The 19,131-nt window shown below is 45.7% G+C and overlaps 1 protein-coding gene across 5 annotated transcripts in view; it reads left to right on the forward strand.

Moving 5' to 3' along the window:
* The first annotated feature begins 13,676 nt into the window (after positions 1–13,676).
* The window catches only part of ABHD6 (abhydrolase domain containing 6, acylglycerol lipase), a 55,140-nt gene continuing 49,685 nt past the window's right edge, over positions 13,677–19,131 (forward strand). For 2 of the 5 annotated variants that reach the window (XM_003811625.6, XM_008964028.4), the window contains exon 1: positions 13,680–14,086. The gene's annotated coding sequence lies outside the window, so the exon portion shown is untranslated. Of the gene's footprint in view, positions 14,087–19,131 lie in introns of all 5 variants that reach the window. The other 3 variants (XM_034956738.3, XM_008964029.4, XM_003811624.6) reach the window with 3 other exon arrangements.

Below are 19,131 nucleotides of genomic sequence, written 5' to 3' on the forward strand. Positions count from 1 at the left end.
CACTTATTTTGCTTAATAATGTAATAATACTTAGAACAAATGTATGAGGTAAGTACTATCATAGCCCTATTTTATAGAGGTAAAACCGGGACCCGGTGAGAGGGAACAGCTTATCACAAGTGTTCATTCTGTAAACGGCAGAGGCAGGCCTGACAGCCAATCCTGCGTTCTCATCCATTACTCTGCACTGCCTTAGAGGCCCATGTGTAAAAATGCAGGCAGATCATGTCTTGAAACTGTGTTTGAAATTAATTCTCAGAGATTGGAAGCAGAAGTCTGTGGAAGCTTTGTTTCCATGGAGACCCAATCATACCCAACCACACTGTGTTCAAATGTAGTCACAACAGTGGGGAGCAGCCATCACTGAAGTGAGGTGCATTTCTCTTTTTTTTTTTTCTAGTTGGAGTCTCATGCTCTTGCCCAGGCTGGAGTGCAGTGGCATGATCTTGGCTCACTGGAACTTCCACCTCCTGGGGCTCAAGCCACCCTCCCACCTCAGCCTCCGGAGTAGATGGGATTATAGGCTCACGCTACCATGCCTGGCTAATTTTTTTGTATTTTTAGTAGAGACAGGGTTTTGCCATGCTGGCCAGGCTAGTCTCAAACTCCTGACCTCAAGTGATTTGCCCACCTTAGCCTCCCAAAGTGTTTGGATTACAGGCATAAGACACCATGCCCAGCCAAAGTGAGGCACATTTTTTAAGGAAGAGACTTGCAGTAGAAATTTCCTAAGCTTCCCCAACATGTGTTCTATCATTCATGACTTCAGTGGAGCCTCCATGGCCGACTGCAAAATCTAAGCCTTGGGCAAAGTCCTAGGAGATGCTCATCAAGTCCCATGTGATATACTGAATTTTGGAGATGATTTCCTACCTACCAGTTGCTAGCTATGTGACTTGGGCAAGTTACCTAACGTCTAAGCTGCTTCGTCGTGGTTAAATGGTGTAGGTAATAACCATTTAACGTAATAATGGTGTAGGTAATAACATTCAACGGCTGTGGTGAAGATGAAGACAAACGGGATGATGCAAAAAAAAAGCCAGGTCCAGAGCAGGGAATGAAGAAACGTATGCTAGCTGCTCACTGAAGAAACGTATGCTAGCTGCTGACTGGCATCGGCCCAGCCTATGTCTTTAAATGAGAACAATCCCCTTGAGAACTAACAGGAAGGCGGGGTCTGTTCTCCACCGCCACCTTCTCCTTCTAGCTTTGCCTGCCCCATCTCTCCCTAATCTGTTCCAACCTGCATCCCACTTCTGACTTTTGGGCCTGTTCCCAACCATTTTTGTGCCCCTGGAAAGAGATAAGCAAACTTGGTTCCTCCTATTCCTGCCCCCACTGGGTACCCCATACTCCCAGTCCACAGAATCCCAACCTAGACACTAGGTCACTGCCTGACGGGTAACCAGACTTTGATCCATCCATACACATGGATAACCCAGCTCCCCACTTGACCTCAGCAGCTCAGAGAAGAGAAGAGATGGGAACAGATGAGGATGCATTGTCCTTCTGATAGACTAGGTGAGTGAGAAAGCATCATGATTAAATGGCACAATGTGGCATGAATCTTTGAAAGTTTCATTCAGATGTTCAAGTTCAAGTGGCTAAATGGTGGGGTACATAAAGGCCCCAGGAGAGACCAGAGAAAGTCAACAGGGAGAGGTCTTGGTCCAATGACATGGGTGATACAGATGCTGAAATGAAGCCTGTGAGACGTTCAGCAAGAAGCCTTGGAGAAATGTGTGTTTTCTTAGCAAGAAAAACTCGGCCCTACGTTCCCACACACGTGCAAACACCCGCTGGCAGCTGTTACCCATCGATTCCCCACCTGCATTTAGGGTCTTCATAATCTCTTTCACAACTGACCTTCAATTATTCAAAGGTAGTTTTCAGGCCCTCTGAGGACTGGGTGAGCTCAAAAAATGCTTGGTGTATAAACAGCAATGATGCTGAGAGCTAGCACGATGCACAATGCCTCTGTGCCAGGTGTAGTGCTAACTTTTAAAGGCATTGTTCAGCTCGATCTTCTCTGAAGTCCTGTGAGGTTGGTATTATTATCAATTCCTCACCATCATCCTCTGTTTATAGATGAAGAAACTGAGGTTTATTTTATTTTATTTTTGAAACACTGTTTTCCTCTTGTTGCCCAGGCTGGAGTCCAATGGTACAATCTTGGCTCGCTACAACCTCTGCTTCCTGGGTTCAAGTGATCCTCCTGCCTCAGCCTCCCAAGTAGCTGGGACTACAGGCACCTGCCACCACACCTGGCTAATTTTGTATTTTTAGTAGAGAAGGGGTTTCATCATGTTGACCAGGCTGGTCTCAAATTCCTGACCTCAGGCGATCCACCTGCCTCGGCCTTCCAAAGTGCTGGGATTACAGGTGTGAGCCACCGCTCCCAGTCAAAACTGAGGTTTAGGTAGTCAGATATCTAATAAGCAGCAGAACAGGACTTTACAATTTACCACCATCTTCACCTGAGATATGTTCAAGTGACTGGAACGTGTGGAGCTAGTGTCTCTTCCTCTGTCCTGCCACTTGTTGTTTTCTGGCCAGCCCAGTGGCCATTACTCCCAAGGTGGCACTCAATCCCCATTTCCTTGGTGTGCTGTATCTCCCCTAATCTTAACCCATGTGGTTCATGTGAAGTAGGGAAGAATTTCTTAAGACATAAAAAACACCAAACATAGAGGATAATTTGACTAAATTATCAACCTTTCCAAATTCCTATGTTTTAGGAGTGTCTCTTGAAACAGTGTCTCTTGGGTTTTTTAAATGCAATTTGACAATTACCGACTAACTGATGAGTTTAGTTAGTTTACATTCACTTTGATTATTGATATATCTGGACTTATTTTTACTATCTTTTGTCTTACTTTTTTGTACACTTCTTTGGGGTTGATTGGTATTTGTTTGTTTCTTACTGGCTTTTGTCATTTCCCCTTTCTACTGATTTGAAAGTTATATATCTTATTTATATTATTTTAGCAACTACCATTGACTTTTTTTTTTTTTTTTCTGAGACAGAGTCTCGCTCCATTGTCCAGGCTGGAGAGCAGTGGCACAATCTCGGCTCAACTGCAACCTCCGCCTCCCGGGTTCAAGTGATTCTCCTGCCTCAGCCTCTGGAGTAACTGGGATTACAGACACATGCCACCACACCTGGCTAATTTTGTATTTTTGGTAGAGACGGGGTTTCACCATGTAGACCAGACTGAGCTCAAGTGATCCACCCACCTCAGCTTCCCAAAGTGCTGGGATTATAAGTGTGAGCCACTGCGCCCGGCCCCCATAACGACCATTGACATTTTGCCACATATATTTGACAAAGACCAAAGTTAAATCTCCATCCCCTTCCCACACAAATGCAAAGTCGCTCAGAACACTTTAACTCCAGTCACCTCTTTCCTAATTTACTTTTGCCCACTGTTTTAATTCTGTTCTTTAATTCTGTCCTAAACTCACAAATTATATATTACTGTTCTCATTTTTATTTTTTTGTACTGACAATTTTGTTTAGATTTATTATACTTACCTATTTTTTCACTCCTTCCATCTCTTCTTAATGGGATAATTTTTCTTTTTTCTGAAGTACATCTTAGAAGTGCAAGCCGGGTGTGGAGGCACAGGGCTGTAGTACCAGCTCCTGGAGAGGCTGAGGCAGGAGGACGGCTCCTTGAGCCCAGGAGTTCGAGGCTGCAGTGAGCTATGATGGTACCACTGCACTCTAGCTGGGAACCTATTACTGTAAGGGACCTGTCTCTTAGGAAAAAAAAGTTAGTCAAATTATCTTAGTTTTTATTTGTATTTCACCCTCATTATTAAAATGCTGGGTATCCAATTCTCAGGTCTTTGAAGATATTGTTTCACTATCTTTTGGTTTCTATTGTTGCCATTGGGAAATCTGATGACAAACTAATTTCTTCTTTTGTGAGTAATCTGCCAAAAAAAAAAAAAAACCTCTAGCTGCTTATAAGATTATTTCTTTGTTTTTAGTGTTCTGCAGTTTCACTACAATGTTTCTTGTTATTTACCCTCCTTTAGATAGATTGTGCTTCCTGGCTGGGTGAAGCGGCTCACGCCTGTAATTCTAGCACTTTGGGAGGCCAAGGCAGGCAGATCGCTTGAGCCCAGGAGTTGGAGACCAGCCTGGGCAACATGGCGAGACCCAGTCTTTACAAAAAAAATAGCTGGGAGTGATGGTGTACGCCTGTAGTCCCAGCTACTTGGGAGACTGAGATGGGAGGATTGCTTGAGCTTGGGAGGTCAAGGCTGCAGTTAGCCATGATTGCACCACTGCACTCCAACCTGGGTGACAGAGAGAGAGACCCTGTTGCAAATAAATAAATAAATAAAGATATGTTGTCTGACAAAGTTCTGATATCCAGAATCTACAAGAAACTCAAACAAATTAGCAAGAAAAAACAAACAATCCCATCAAAAAGTGAGCTAAGGACATGAATACACAATTCTCAAAAGAAGATATACAAATGGCCAATAAAAACGAAAAAATGCTCAACATCATTAATGATCAGGGAAATGCAAATCAAAACCACAGTGTCATACCACCTTACTCCTGCAAGAATGACCATAATAAAAAAAATAAAAAAATAATAGATGTTGGCGTGGATGCAGTGAAAAGGGAACACCTCTACACTGCTGTTGGGAATGTAAACTAGTACAACCACTATGGAAAACAGTGTGGAGATTCCTTAAAGAACTAAACGTAGAACTACCATTTGATCCAGCAATCCCACTACTGGGTATCTACCCAGAGGAAAAGAAGTCATTATACGAAAAAGATACTTGCACACGCATGTTTATAGCAGCACGATTCGCAATTGCAAAAATGTGTAACCAGCCCAAATGCCCATCAGTCAATGAGTGGATAAAGAAAGTGTGATATATACACACAGATACACCATGGGATGCTACTCAGTCATAAAATGGAACAAAATAATGGCATTCACAGCAACCTGGATGGAATTGGAGACCATTATTCTAAGTGAAGTAATTCAGGAATGGAAAACCAAACATCGTATGTTCTCACTCATAAGTGGGAGCTAAGCTATGAGGATCCAAAGACATAAGAATGATACAATGGACTTTGGAGCCTCGGGGAAAGGGTGGGAAGGGGGTGAGGGATAAAAGACTGTACACATTGGGTGCAGTGTACACTGCTTGGGTGATGGGTGCACCAAAATCTCTGAAACCACCACTGAAGAACTTATTTATGTAACCAAACACCACCTGTTCCCCAAAAACCTATGGAAATGTAAAAAAAAGATATGTTGTACTTCCTAAATCTGTGGAGTCACGTTCTATTTCCTGCCCTAGAAATTCTCAGCCATTTCCACCTCAAATATGGCCTCGCCTTCCTTCTCTCCATCTTTCAAACTAATTAAATAAATATTAAACCTTCTCAGTCTATCCTTCATATTCCATAATGTCTTTTTCATATTTAGTCATGTCATCACTCTGTGCTGAATTCTGGAGAATGTCTTCAGATCTGGCTACCAAATCAATTGTCTCATTAGCTGTGTCTTACCTGTTGTTTCACCCATCCTTTGGGTAAGGATGGATCAAAGAAAGAATGAATATCTTTCATGTTCTTTGATATCTATTCCTTCAACTTCAAAATAGATATTTTATTTTTAAAATTTCTATTTGTTCCTTTAAAAACATGTCTAGTCATTTAAGAAATATACTGCTGTTTACTAATTTTTGTGATTCCACCTTTTATTTGTGCTAACATTACATACATAGTTTATAATCTAATAATTCTATATGCAAATATAATTATAAAATTATATATATTTGCATTATAAAATTCTAAATATTTGCATGTATTTCTTTATGCAAGTTAAAGAAATTAATGCAAATTAAATAAATACATAGAAATATATCTTTATATACAAAGAAACTTGGGGACTCTAAATTTGTTGTTTGCCCTTACTGCTGACCTTCTTCCTCTCTCTCTCTCTCTTTCTGTCTCATTGTGACTCATTTCTTTGTGTGTGATGGTGATATCGGTTTTGACTTTATTGTTAAGAATATATTTGTATTTAAGCATAACATACATATAGAAAATTTCACATAAGTATATAGTTTGAGAAATTTGCACAAGTGAATACACTTGCATAACTACCACTCCAGATAAAGATATAGAATAATTACTGGCACCTCAGATATCTGCCTCAAGCCCCCTTCCAGTCATTTCCCCCCAAAGGCAACCACTTCTAATTTTTAACATCTTAGAGTAGTTGTTCTGTTTTTGAACTTTATCGAGTGAGCTCATACAGTATCTGCTTTTTTGTGTCTGGCTTCTTTCAATAAGCTTGTATGTGTTGAATTATGATCTATGAGAATCCTCGGTGGTTTACAGAGAACATCCTTCTTTGAACATGCTTGTAGTGAAGGCACACCAGCATCTGGCACTGCCATAGCTCATTTGAGGGTCCGGGCTAAACATGGAGCTTTCAGGTTCAGCTCCTCAAAGTTACAGCTGGCCAAGTTTAGTCTCCCAATATTGTTTATGGGTACGATATACACATCTGTTCTCAGGACAACACTGCATTTCACATTTATTTGTTGCTCACTGCCCCCTACTCTTATTTTGATACATGTCAGCCCAACAACATATGAAAAAGTCTATTTTATCCAGAATAGAGATGAGTTGAGAAGGCTGCATCTGGTCTACCATATGCTGAGATACGATTTGGATTTTTTTTTTTTTTCGAGATAGAGTCTTGCTCTGTCGCCAGGCTGGAGTGCAGTGGCATGATCTTGGCTCACTGCAACCTCTGACTCCCTGGTTCAAGGGATTCTCCCACCTCAGCCTCCAGAGTAGCTGGGATTTTAGGCACATGCCACCACGTCCAGCTAATTTTTTGTATTTTTAGTAGAGACAGGGTTTTACCATGTTGGCCAGGATGGTCTTGATATCCTGACCTCGTGATCTGCCCACCTCTGCCTCCCAAAGTGCTGGGATTACAGGCATGGGCCACTGTGTCCAGCCTCCAATTTGGATTTTAAAAGCTTAAAGGTGGGATGGTTAAATTTCACCATAATGTTTTTGGCGTATTCCAAATTATTGAAGCAGTTTTGAATATCAATTTTCTTCCTAACTTTGTTTAATTTAAAATTTAATGAGAAGTCTGAATTTGTGTTCATCTCAATTTAAAAAAAATTTCAAGGAGAGAGAACTACAGTATTTTATTAGAAAATTGCTTCCAGGCAGGACATGGTGGCTCAGGGCTGTAATCCCAGTACTTTGGGAAGCTGAGGGAGGAGGATGGCTTGAGGCCAGCAGCTCAAGACCAGCCTGGGCAACATAATGAGATGAAAGAAAGAGAGAAAGAGAGAGAAAGAGAGGGAGGAAGGAAGGAAGGAAAAAAATTGCTTTCAGTCTCATTTTGTCAGATTAAACAAAATTGGGCCACTGTTGTTTAACCTTCTATGACTCCACCAAACTGATATTTCAAAGTCTAAATTACTTCATCTTCTCCATAAACAGATTATAAAATGCTTTGTCCAAAGCCTACTACAGTCAAGATTCTGTATGCAATTTCCTGCAACAGTCTCCAGGTCTATTTATGTTAGTAACTGTGAAATATTATTCCTTTGGTGTGATCATTCACAGTGAACCCAAATGAGCTCTTGTACTTAACCTCTTTTGTTTTAGTTTAATAATCAGGTGCAGAACTTTGCTAAAAATCAACACCATACCTCTTGGTCTCGAGATCTGTTTATCAGTCTTTCTCCTTTATTTGAAATGGGACTCTCACTCGTTAAAATCTTCTAGCATAATTTATCAAAGATCACTGAATATGTTTCTTGAGATCAGATCTAAATATCCTTTTAGTATCTTGGGCAGTAATTTCTCTCGATCTGGTAATTTGAACTAATTTAAATTTTTGTGTGCTCTTTCTCCATCTTTTCTTCCTATCCTGAGCTCAGTTTCCCTCTTTGTGATATTTTCACCTGATCAAATCTATTTCCTTGATCAAGATGATGTAACATAGGAAACTGGTAGTTTGGCTTTCCCTCTGCCATCTGTTAACATTCCATATGCTCCGTTCCTTTTGCATTCATCATTTTTATCCTAATTTGGTTTTACATTAGCCTTTTCCTGTCTTTAGCAGTGGAGTCCCAATCATTCTGGGTGTTAGTATCCCTCACCTCTTATTAAAGGTCCAGGTTAATCTTTTGGAAAATTTCCATCACCTTCTGTCTTAGTCCATTTTATGTTGCTATAAAGGAATACCTGAGATTGAGTAATTATTAAGAAATAAGGTTAGGCTGGGCACGGTGGCTCACGTCTGTAATCCCAACACTTTGGGAGTCTGAGGCAGGAGGATCACCTGAGGTCAGAAGTTCGAGACCAGCCTGGCCAACATGGTAAAACCCTGTCTCTACTAAAAACACAAAAATTAGCTGGGTGTGATGGCATGTGCCTGTAATCCCAGCTACTCAGGAGGCTGAGACAGGAGCATTGCTTGAACCCAGGAGGCATAGGTTGCACTGAGCCAAGATTGTGCCACTGCACTCCAGCCTGGGCAACAGAGCAAGATGCTGTCAAAAAGAAAGAAAGAAAGAAAGAGAGAGAGAGAGAAAGAAAGAAAGAGAGAAAGAAAGAAAGAAAGAGAGAGAGAAAGAAAGAAAGAAAGAAAGAAAGAAAGAAAAGAAAGAAGGAAAAAAGGAAAGAAAGAAATGTAGGTTTATTTGGCTCATAATTCTGCTGGCTGGAAGGATCAAGACTGGCCATGTGATGAGGGCCTCAGTATGCTTCCTCTCATAGTGGACATAGAAGCAGAGCATGCAAGTGTAGAGACCACACGGTAGAAGAGGAAGCAAGAGAGAGTGGGGAGTTGCCAGGCTCTTTTTATATACCAACCAGCTCTCACGGGAAATAATAGTGTGAGAACTCACTTACTCACCACCCCATCCTGTCAAAGGGCATTCATCTATTCATGAGGGATCTGTCCCCATGCCCCAAGCACCTTCCATTAGGCTCCACTTCCAACATTGGGGATCAAATTTCTACATGAGATTTGGTGAGGTTCAACAAACCATATTCAAACTACAGCATCTTCCCACTTCTTTTCAGGTGCTTGGCAAGCCTGAGCTTATCAGAGTGCTGCAGGTGCAGTGACACTGATCTCTCAAAGTCCTCCCTTTCCTTCCCATCCAGGACACTCTCTGGCCTAGTGCTATGCTCAACTGGCATTTTCAGTGAATGAATCAATATAGTAGGAATTACAGTCTTAGAACTTCCTGATTAGTGAGTCCTTTCTATGATTATATGCTACATATGACATGTGTTGACATATGTTGACTTGTTGTCTTGTGATATGTTCTTATTACTTAACTCTTGCATTGATGTTCTTTTTTTCAGGTGTATATAATTTAGACTGTTCTCCTTAAAGGAAGGGGTAAAATTGTATCTACCATAGCTTGGGTCCTATGCGTAAGTAAATGCTTGTAAACATTTAATTCACAAATAAATGAATAAGCAATATTTTAAGGCATTTGGAAAGAAGTATTTTTAGCCTAAAAAAGTTATTACTTCATAAAATGCTCAGTACAAGCTTTTTAAGGTGAGATTTTGTTGTATTCTTCTTATTTAATTCCATTACTTGTCATGGCAGCAGGTGGCTGAATGGTTAGAATATAGATTTTGTGCTCAGACATACAAAACTTTGTTTGAATTCTGGCAGTATCGTTGACTAGCTGTGTGACCTTGGTGATATGGTTTGGATGTTTGTCCCCTCCAAATCTTATGTTGAAACGTGATTCCCAGTATGGGGGTGGGCCTAATGGGGGTGTTTGGGTCATGAAGGCAGGTCCCTCGTGAATAGATTAATGCCCTTTGGTAGGTAGGGGTGGTGGGTGAGTTCTCATTCTATTATTTCCCAGAAGAGCTGGTTGTTAATAAGAGTCTGGCAGGTGATTGGATCACAGGAGCAGATGCCTCATGAATGGCTTAGCATCATCCCCTTGGTGATGAGTGAGTTCTCAGTCTGGCAGTTCACACGTGATCTGATTGTTTAAAAGAGCGTGGCACCTCCTTCCTTACTCTCTTTTGCCCTCACTCTCTGTTGCTCCTGCTCCCTCTTGCTCCCACTGTCTTGCCTGGTGACACACTGGCTCCCCTTTACCTTCCACTGTGATTGTAAGCTTCCTGAGGCCCTCACGAGAGGCAGATGCTGGCACTATGTACAGCCTGCAGAACTGTGAGCCAATTAAACCTCTTTTCTTAATAAATTACCCAGTCTTAGTTATTTCTTTACAGCAATGCAAAAACAGACTAAGAGGCCAACATGGGGAAATCTTGTCTCTACTAAAAATACAAAAATTAGCTGGGTGTGGTGGCAAATGCCTGTAATCCCAGCTACTCAGGAGGCTGAGGCAGGAGAATTGCTTGAACCTGGGGAAGTGGAAGTTGCAGTAAGCCGTGATCGTGCCGCTGCACTCCAGCCTGGGCAACAGAGTGAGTGAGACTCTCAAAACACACACACACACAGACTAAGATATTTGGGTAGGTTATTTAACACATTTGGGTAGATTTGAGGCTCAGAAACTCTCTGAGCCTCAAAATGTTCCTCATTTGTAAAATAGGGCTAATAACAGAGTGGTTGGGAGGATTCCGTGAGATAATGCATGTAAAGCACTGAGCACAAGGTGAGGAACACAGGAAAAGCTCAACACATGGTAGCTAATTAACATTTGCCTGTTCTGTGCTACTCATCATGCTTTTCCCTGGGGAGATGGAAGTGGAAAAGGAGTTCACAACTCCGTGGAGTTGAGAGTTGCCTAAATAAATAAACATATCGTCGTGTATAATGTGCTACAGGGGTGTGGACGATGGAAAAATTAATTTTGCCTGGATAGTCAGGTAAGGCTGCTGGGAGGCAGTGATACTGGAGTTCCAGATTGGGCAGAGGCCTCAGGGATTGGCTCAGAGTTGTCACACAGCAAATGCTTGGGGAATAGATGGTACGAATGACTCATAAGCTCAGGGGTGCTGCCCAGCTGGTGTCTGTGTACACATGGTATCTTGTGTTTTTTGCTTTTCTCCTGCACACATTTCCATGTGCTGACATGGCTTTTGTGTGATTCCCTCACAGCTTGTGTGTGATTCCCTGATTAAACAGCTTCTAATATTTTATTATTATAAATAGACTCTAAGTCCTTGAGGGCAAGAAGTGTGTCTCTGTTCATCCAGACAGTACCTAGTATGTAGTAGGTTCTCAGTAATGTTTGCTACATAAATGAATGAGTGAACTCCTTTGACCGCTGGCCCTGCCATAAGCTGGCTGTGGGATCTTGAGTGAGTCCATTAACCCCTCTGTACCTCGGTGTGTCTGTAAAGTGGGTTAGTATATCTCACAGGTGAGCATATTTCACTATGTGTTGTGAGGACTAAGTGATTTGATGCCCTGTGGCTGAAGGTAGTAAGTGCACATTAAATAATGGCATCCTTCAGCTCTGATAGCTGTGCTGCTGCATCCAGGAGACATGTACAGGCTTCATGGCAGAGTGAATCCTGGAGTGTTCTGCTGCAACTGCTGGCAGAGGAAAGGTTTCAAAACTCTTTCTTAATGCTAGGGTGAGACCTGTCCACTGATAAGGAGTTTCTATTTGGGATGACTAAAGGTGCCATCTGGAAAGTACCAGGCCCCTGGGACTGCTCCCTGGTCTCCCACCTAGGTGGGATTCCTCAGTGACAGCACTCAGGGGCATCACCGGCTCAGGGAGGGGCCGGAGGTGAGTTCCCTTATCTCCTCTTGCCTCCTTCACTGTAAAACTGGAGCTAATAAGGTTTCTCTCCTGTCAGCCATCCGGTGGAGATAAGTCACCCAGAATGTGACTCCCACATGGGGCTCAAAAAGGTGTTTCTAAATATAAAACTCTGAGGGAAAGAAACCCTCGGGATATAGAAATTCCAGGCCCTTGGAGACGCCCAGGGTCACAGGCTGCGAGTTAAATAAAAAACCCACCAAACTGATGAACTACCCATTTTTAAGGTTTTGGAGAGGGAAAATTAAAAGACTAAAGAGCAATTGTTTTAAACTTTATACCAGGTGTATTGATGGCTTCTAGGCTGGGGCCTTCCAGGAAGTCATTCATCAATTTCATTGTCTATTTATTCACCCCCCTGGACTCATGTTTTGGTGAATGTTCCTGAGTCCAAGATGCTAATCCAATAGGTGGCCAGTAGTGACTGAAGGACATTTAATCCCCACATTTTGTGCTACCTCTGTGGACCTGCTCTGGGGATGTTGGTGGACTGCTGGCTTAGAAAGGTTCTGCTTCAGCTGTAATGAGAGATAAAGCCAGAGAGGTGGGACTGAGCAACCCGCTCTTTGGTGAATAAATTGCCACTGAAACTCGGGGGCCATTCCCTGAAGTGAGTCACATGCAGCCCTTGAAGTCTAAGTGATAAGGCAGCCAACAATTTAAAGGAAAATGCTCCAGCCCAAGCCAGGGGGACTATCCCAAACTCCGGATGAATTCCAGCTGCCCTGCAGAGCAGGGTTTACAGGCATGGGGCTCACTAGTGGCTTCAGAGATGCCCCTTTGCCACTTCTCCGGGACTTCTTGACTGTGTCCTATTCTTAAAACCCAGGACCTGCACCACTCAGCCAGGCTCCACCAGCGTGGAGGCCTTGGCAGGCTGAGGCCCAAAGGCTGCCTTTGTGGGGGATTTAAACGGCCAAGAGAGTCCTGCTGAGCCCTGGCCCCTTGATGTCTGGAGTGGCAGGCCAAGCACTCAGTGCAGCAGGAAGACCTGGGTGCCACTAAGGCCCCTAACAGGTGTAGTAAATATCTGTTAAATGAACGAATACATGTTTTGATGAAAGAAGCCCACAGTGCAGTGTGAGCCCAAAGGGGTCTTACTGAAGGCTTCCTGGAGGAAGTGGCAGCTAAACTGAGACATGGAAAACACGGAAGAGTAGCCAGGCCAAGCTGGGGTTTAACTGTCCCTAAAAGAAAGAAACGACCATAGCAGGGGTTTAACCAGAGGTGGCCGAAGGCCTTTCCAGGTGCCCATTTCTCCCGTATAGCTTTGGAGTCAGACGATCCTCGGTTGGAATTCGCAGTTCTGTCCTTACAGTCTGACGTCCCGCACAACCCGACGCCGGCAACTGTCTCCAAGCACCCGAGAGCCAGGGCGGGAGCATGAGCGCCTACGGTGTTCCTTGGGGTGGAGCCCTCGCAGTGTCCAGAGGATTTGGGGGCTCCTGCGCCCCCATTTCTCCCATTTCCTGGACTATCCAGGGCAAGCCCCTCACCTCCCTGAGCCTCGGTGTCTTCTAAGAAAAGAAGTCGACCCCAGTGCCTACCTCATAGGATTACGTGAGACAACAGATGTCAAGCAGTGTTGCTTTACTGCCTGAGAACCCCTGCCTGTCCCTTTCTCTCTGATGCCTTTCGGGGCAGAGATCCCGAGATCCTGCCTGAGTCACTTTGGCGGGTTTAATGCCCAGCCGCGCCAGGCACACAGTAGGTGCTCAGTAAGTGAAACAGTGCCGGGAATAATTCGGGCCGGGGATGTGGAACTGTGTGTGGCTCTGCGGGCTCAGAGGCCCTCCCCGCGCCCCGCCACCGTGTGCGCTCCGGGGCGGGGCGGGGGCGGGGGCGGGGGCGGGACCGGGCGCTCGGGCTCCGCCCCCGGTACCTCGGTAGGCGATCCTGCTCTCGCCGTGGCTCTCGGGTGCTAGGAGACAGTTGCCGGCGTCGGGTTGTGCGAGACGCTAACTGTACCCTCCGGGTTTAACGCTGTGAGCCAGCGCGCGGAGGAGCTGGGGATAAGCGCCCCGGAGCCCCCAAACAGAGCGCGGCCGCTGGGGGACAGCGCGCGGCGCCGGGTCGGGGCGGGGCTGGCTTTTCTGTCGGAGGACGCGAACCGGCACGCTGCGCCTTTAAGGAGTCCAGCTGGGCTGGGCGCCGGAGCTGGGAGCGGCGCGGGTAGGAGCGCGGCGGCAGGTCCGAGCGCGGCGGCAGGTCCCAGCCCGGGGCTAGAGACCGAGGGCCGGTGTCCGGGCCCGGCGGCGGGACCCAGGCGGTTGAGGCCGGTCAGGTGAGCGGACACGGGCGGGCGGTGGTGCGCTCCTAGGGGGATGGGGCGCCCTGATGGCCCCGTGACCTCTCCCCCAGTCCCTCCCTGCAGCGGCGCATCGAGTGGAAAGAGTCGGGGATCTGCACTTGCCTTTCCACTCCGCTCCCCGCGCGGGCGCTGCCCCCACCTCCCGCTGCCTGAATAGGTTTGAGATGCCCGAAACCCGGCGCCCCATTTCCTGGGTCCAGCCAGCCTCTTGAAGCCGGGGGACAGAGTGAGGACGGGTCGGGACCTGCACCCTCTTTCTACTCCGCCTCCCCACCCCCTGCGCCCGCAGCAGCCCTTAGGCGCCCCTCGCAGTGCCGAGAGGATTTTGGGGTCCTGCAGCCCTGTTTCCCCCATTTCCTGGAGAAGGACTGCAGCTCGCCCACCCAGATAGCATCTTGCTCCGTGTCACGCGCCGCCTCCGCGCCGTCCCCAAGATCTCGCTCCGCTACTCCCCTCCCCCAGCAGCCTTTCAGCTTCCCTTTCCCCAGCCTGCCCCGACTCCCGTGCCCTTGCTCCCCTTCCGTGTCGAAACACTTGAATCAGGATGCTGTCCAGCCAGGTACCCGCCGGCAACCTGCGGTCCCCCGCCTACAGCGACACAGGTTTCACGGCTGCCTTAGAAATGCGGATTGTGTAACGCCGGCTGCAGGGCAGTGCACGTGCAGGGTTTGCGCCCCTGAGCCCACAGCGAGGCCAGGTGACAGAGTGAGGCATGGGGGAGTGGGGGAAAAGGAGGATGCCAGAGGGTCTAGATACTGTGCATGCAGAGAATATGTATTTTGAGCCCTTTGTATGCCCCAGGAGCTGGGTGGTTAGGAAGAGGAAATAAAGGGGGGGTCTTACTCCAGCTGGGACCTGGAGGCCCTCATTTATCTCGCCGCCCCCCTCCCCGCTGCTCCCGCCTGCTCAGAAATCCCTAGTGGCTCCACCTGGCTAAGAGTTTAAAGTAGTTTATAATGAATAATAGCTGACATAGAATAAGCAAATCTTGTGTGCCAGGCCCTGTCCTAAGCCCCTTAAAAGAATTACCTGCCATACTTTCCCCAACAGCCCCTTGAGGTAGGTACCACCGCTGTGCCCATTCCTGAGAGCAGGAATATGAGGCTTCCAGAGGTGGTACCTTCCCAAGACACGAAGTGAGTCTGGCCTCAGAACCACCCCCTTCCCCCAACCGCCCCCCCAACCCGACCTCGAACCACTAGACTTTTTACCCAATTTCAACAAATTCTTATCAAGAACATTGTTGTAATATAGGAAATTAGAAATAAGAGAAATTAATCACCTGTGTTTCTAGCACTAATTTGTTTTTCTCAGACCAGCAAGGGCCTGTCAGCTTCTGGTAATAGTACCCACTTTACAGGGTAGTGGCAATATTTAGATAAAATAATGCACAGGGCCCAGCATGTTTTAAGCACTCAGAAAGCAGCAGCTGTTATTATGAAGAGTGGTAGTTGACCACTACCTTGAATTACTGGAAAAAAATAATTAATAAATGGCTCACACTGACTCTGCAGAAATTAACCATTTTGTATGCTCAGAAAGGCCTATGAGACTTTCTCTATTTTCATCTTTTTATTATTTTTATTATTTTGCCTTTTCGACACATTCTGTGGCTTTCGTCAACTCCAAATTATCCATTGTCTTTGTAGTTAGAGACAGAATTGCCCTTCTGGTTTTTTTAGCTTTTAAAATGTGTGACCTTTGATTCTGTGAGCATCTGCAAACCTAGAGTAAAAGATGGGAATGCAGTTTGTGCAACTGGGAAGTAATTCTGAAACTTGATATGAGAAAAAAGTTGTCCTTAGAGGTGATCCTGGTTTGCAGTATGTGTTGGGTGAGGTCTATCCTGGGGGCGAGAAGTTAGACTCAAAGATTATCTTTGGGTTTGGAGGGAAGAAAGGCAAGCATGAATGTTTTGTCTGGGTGTGGTGGGCTCACACCTCAAAGTGGCCAGCACTTTGAGAGGCCAAGGCAAGAGGATCACCTGAACCCAGGAGTTCAAGACTAGCCTGGGCAACATGGTGAAACCCCATCTCTACCAAAAAAAAAAAAAATTAGCTGGGAGTGGTGTTGTGCACCTGTAGTCCCGGCTACTTGGGAGGCTGGGGTGGGAGGATTGCTTGAGCCTGGGAGATCGAGGCTGCAGTGAACTGAGATTGTTCCACTGCACTCCAGCGTAGGTGACAAAGTAAGACCCAGTCTCAAAAAATAAAATAAATAAATAAAGAATGAGTGTTTATTCTAGAAGGCTAGCAGGCAGCTAAGATTGGAAATCAGCTTCACTATGTCATATTCTTTAAAAAAATTTTTTTTTTTAGAGATGAAGTCTCACTATGTTTCCTACTCAGGCTGACCTGGAACTCTTGGGCTCAAGTGATTCTCCCACCTCAGCCTCCCAAGTAGCTGGAACTACAGGTGTGCACCACCACACCTGGCATGCTATGTCATACTTTTTATGAAACTCTTGGTTATTTTGGTGATTAGATCAATTATTACCGTGACGAGTGTTCAAAAGAAAAGAGGCAAGACATCCCCATCAAAGCTAAATATTTGGAAGATGCCAGGAAGCTAGTTCTGCAAGTTGAAAAAAAATTCATTTAAAAATTTCTCCTATTTGAGTCTTAAAAAAATTTTTTTTTTAAGAGACAGGGTCTCACTCTGTTACCCATGCTGGAGTGCGGTGGAGCAATCTTAGCTCACTGTAACTTTGAACTCCTGGGCTCAAGCAATCCTGCTACCTCAGCCTCCTAAGTAACTGGGGCTACAGGTGTGCACCACCAAACCTGGGTAATTTTTTTTTTTTTTTTGAGATGGAGTCTTGCTCTGTCGTCCAGGCTGGAGTGCAGTGGTGCGATCTCGGCTCACCGCAACCTCCACCTCCTGGGTTCAAGCAATTCTCCTGCCTCAGCCTCCAGAGTAGCTGGGATTACAGGCATGCACAAGCACGCCTGGCTAATTTTGTATTTTTAGTAGAGACGGGGTTTCTCCATGTTGGTCAGGCTGGTCTCGAACTCCCGACCTCAGGTGATCCGCCTGCCTCTACCTCCCAAAGTGCTGGGATTGCAGATGTGAGCCACCGCGCCCGGCCAAACCTGGATAATTTTTAAATTTTGTTGTTGTTGTTGGTTGTCACAACTTGTAGGTAACATCAAGTGGGTAGAGGCCAGGGATGCTGCTAAATGTCCTACAATGCACAGGACGGTGCCACAACAAAGAATTATATGGCCTCCAATGTCACTTGTGCCACAGTTGAGAAACTGAAACTGGACATGATTTTCACAACATTAAAGTCCTTTCTGACCTTGCATGTAGTTGCCTCTTCCAAGAAGATAAAGGTATTCTCCTAAACCGGACCCTCAGAAACCCTCTGGATCCTATTTGACGCTTCCCAATCCTAGAGGCCACTTAGGGTGTTGCTGCCTGTGGCTAGATGGGTTTGGGGTCTGTCATGAGCTTCTGTGCGGCTCTCTGGTGCTGTACCAAGGAAACTGCTGATTCAGGGGAGCAGGACAGCACTCAGGAGGTGTGGGCAGAAGTTCTTACACTGCTGCAGGTTGGGATCCTCTTCTTTTTAAGTAATGTATTAACAGCAGCCTTTGCTCTTAGGCATTTTTCCAGAAGCTATGGCTGTTTGGCTGTTGGCATTGGGTGTTTGCCTTGTGATATACCCAGAAAAGGATTCATACCTTACATATGATGAAGTCTGGGGATGGGACTGGATTCTGAGAGTATAAAGATGGCAACGCAGACCCTGCCCAGAGACTATCAGGCATCTCAATAGGCCTGAGCAGTGGCCATGCAGGGTGGTGGAGGTATGGCAGGGCTGCCTAACTCTGCCTGTGAAGTCAGGCAAGATCCCAGCAGTGCAGAGTGAATGCTTAGTATCTGCCTGTCACTGCTTTGAACAGTTTCCTTGCATCATCCCATTTCATCCCCACACTGAGGTAGAATTCTAAGAGGTTAGGTCACTTGCTGCAGTCACATGGCAAGCATGTGACCAGAACAGAGTCACAGTGGTCAATGGCACAGCAGAGATTTGAACCCAGGTTGTTGAGTTGCAAAACTGAACTGTCAGGAGCATTTACAGAGAGTGGCAGTGCTTTAATAGCTAAGACTTTTAGGATGGGCTGGAGCTCGCCAGGCAAGAGGGAGAATAGGCGTGCCGGGGAGAGAGGAGCAGGTGTGTCAAAGTCCATGAGGTGTGGGAGAGCACGGCATGTCTGGGGGTTGCAGATCATTATTGGAAGGGATGGAGGGCAGGCAATAGGCAGGTGATAGAAGAAGATGACTCTTGAGAGATGGGCAGCACCAAATCCTAAGTGGCCTTCAACATCATGGTGAGAGCCACTGCCAACCACCGGTGAATTAGCAGAGAGGAAGAGAAAGCTGTGTGACATTGAGCAGCTTGCTTAATTTCTCTAGGACCCAGCTGCCCATCCAAACTAAAACCTCTAAAACTATACTGCTCTGACAAATGTTTCTTTCATTTGTGGCCGTATGAGCAGAGTGAAGGAATGCCTGCGTTGACACTGGTGGGGCAGCCCTGTTGATTCATGACTTCTCCCCCTAAGGCTGTGTGATGGGTGCAGGGAGTGGTTTCTTCTCAGTCAGCAGTTGGTTTTGTTTCAGCTTTCCAGCTTATCATTTGGCATTGACCAAGTGTCCGCCAAGGGCAAGGCACAGTGTATGCTAAGTACTGTGACAGAGGCAAAGATGTGGTCAGACTTGTTTTTGAGGAGCTTGCAGCCTAGTGGAGGGTCCAGCCAGTGTTCTTTTTATTATTATTATTATACTTTAAGTTGTAGGGTACATGTGCACAATGTGCAGTTTTGTTACATATGTATACATGTGCCATGTTGGTTTGCTGCACCCGTTAACTCGTCATTTACGTTAGGTATTTCTCCTAATGCTATCCCTCCCCCATCCCCCTGCCCCACGACAGGCCCCAGTGTGTAATGTTCCCCACCCTGTGTCCAAGTGTTCTCATTGTTCAATTCCCACCTATGAGTGAGAATGTG

This window comes from Pan paniscus, chromosome 2 (assembly GCF_029289425.2).
Source record: "Pan paniscus chromosome 2, NHGRI_mPanPan1-v2.0_pri, whole genome shotgun sequence".
NCBI lineage: Eukaryota > Metazoa > Chordata > Mammalia > Primates > Hominidae > Pan > Pan paniscus.